Here is a 2,093-nt window from a genome sequence, read left to right as displayed (position 1 = left end):
CGCCGGAGCCGCGGCTGCCAGCACCACCCAGAGCTCCCCGACCCGCCTGGGCCGCTTCTCACAGCCTTCAAAGCAAAACCTCGCAGGCACAGGCTCTGCAGAGAGCTTTGATAGGGTAGAAGTTCCCCCTGGTCTCTTTTAACTCCTGACTTAGTTTTTAATTAATGACTATCACAGCTCAGAGCGTTTTAGCGAGCAGCCCCGCCTGCAGGGCTGCCTTGGAGAGCAATAAACCGGCAAAACCCCAACAAGAGAAATGGGGGCACTGGGTATTTAACACTACAAGGAGACGCCACAGCTCCTCTGTTACTGCTGTGGGCCAGGCTGCAAAGAATTGGGGTCAAACCACCGGCTTCCTCCAAAGACATCAGTAGTTCAGGGTGAGGATGGGGAAGATGAACTTCCTCCACCCAGCTATTCCCAGCAGAGTTACTGGTCTTCCAGTTCTGCCAGATCACCCAGCAGAACTCAACAGGACCGCTCAGAGCAAAAACCACCACGGCAACAGCTTCATCGCCAGCAAACACGACCTTCAGCAGACGTAAACCTCGGCGGATTCATCCCACCAGCGCTGTGAAGGAGACCGTGATCCACGCAGCGAACTCGGAAGCCAGCGTGTGGCTGAACGCAGGACTGACAGCAGAGACCGATGGACTGCAGCAGCATCATTTTAAATACAATTTTCCCAATCTCTCCCGGGGTTGCAGCGATCTCCAGCGGGTTTGAGGCAGTCTGACTGGCTGGGAAGCACGCTTTGGGGCAGCGGGATGAACTCCCACGCTGCGCACCCGGCAGAGCCGCTGTGATCGGAACAGACGCCTCCAGAAACAGCCTTTCCCCAGGGATTCACCGTGCCCGGGAGAAGCAGAAGCAACTCTGCCTGTGACAGGCACTCGGTCACTGCAGCTGCTTGAACGGCTGCTGAGGGAAGAAAAACCTCTTCCAGGAGAAGCACTGGAGAGATGGAGAGGAGGGTAGGCAGAGGGCAGAAAAATGTGGCCCAGCCTTGCAGGAGGACCTAGCAAGAGGACAGCTCAGTGGCGGGTGGGGACAGTGGCGATGGCAGGGACAGTGGCGATGGCGGGGACAGTTGCTCCCTTTCCCTGGAGCTCAAACCAGCTGGTTCAAGGGCTCCAGACACAGCAACGTCTCCCCTGGAGACCCTTCCGCAGGGACGGTGGCGATGTCGGGGACAGTTGCTCCCTTTCCCTGGAGCTCAAACCAGCTGGTTCAAGGGCTCCAGACACAGCAACGTCTCCCCTGGAGACCCTTCCCAGCTGAGAGAAGGCAGCACTTACCTGTCCAGGGCTTTGAAGTGCTTCCAGGAAACTCTCTCACACAGCTGCTGCCAAAGGGGGTGGCCAGGTCGAACGTGATCTTCGATTTAACAAAATCGGGACAGAACAGGCAGGGAACCACGCACAGGACTCAGAGTCAGGCTCAGTCCTCCACCTGCCTGCAGGGACTAGACAAGAGTCACGAGTCCTCAACAGACCAAACTTCAGGAAAAAAACAAGGAGGGTTAGTGCCAATCCTTCACGGCACCCACCCGCCTCCCTGACAGCGGTGCTGGGAGAGTTGGTCCTGTGCCCCAGGGCAGAAAATCCCACCCCCAACCACCTCCCTGCCATCTTCTGCCCCGGGAGGGCGAGGGAAGGGCCATGGCAGGGACGGGATGGAGCTCTGCAGGTTATCTGCTGAGGTTTGGTAGGGACATTAAAGTGCAAAACTGGTCCTTCAGGTCACAGGGGCAGCGAGGGAGCCAGACTCCCTCCCCAGGCAGATCCTGCCCCACCATCAGGGACAGCAGCATCTTCTAGCTCTACACCCCAGGGAGCAGCTGGAAATCCTCGCCCCAGGCTCATTTTTCCCAGGGCTCATCACCCCATGGGGAAGGTCCAGGATTGTCTGCACACAAACAGGCGCTTGCCCCGGGGCTCCCTTTGCACCCAGCTTCCCGTGTCCCTCTGAACAACCCCCCGGGCACAGACAAATGCTGCCAAGCAGACAATGGTACCTTTGTCCACGTGCTGCTGGGAAAGCAGGGATCAGCAACCCACCCAACACCACCCCAGCCCAGGCTCCCTCCGCTG

This window comes from Buceros rhinoceros, unplaced genomic scaffold, assembly GCF_000710305.1.
Source record: "Buceros rhinoceros silvestris isolate BGI_N320 unplaced genomic scaffold, ASM71030v1 scaffold22252, whole genome shotgun sequence".
Lineage (NCBI taxonomy): Eukaryota > Metazoa > Chordata > Aves > Bucerotiformes > Bucerotidae > Buceros > Buceros rhinoceros.
This window is presented reverse-complemented; position numbering follows the sequence as displayed.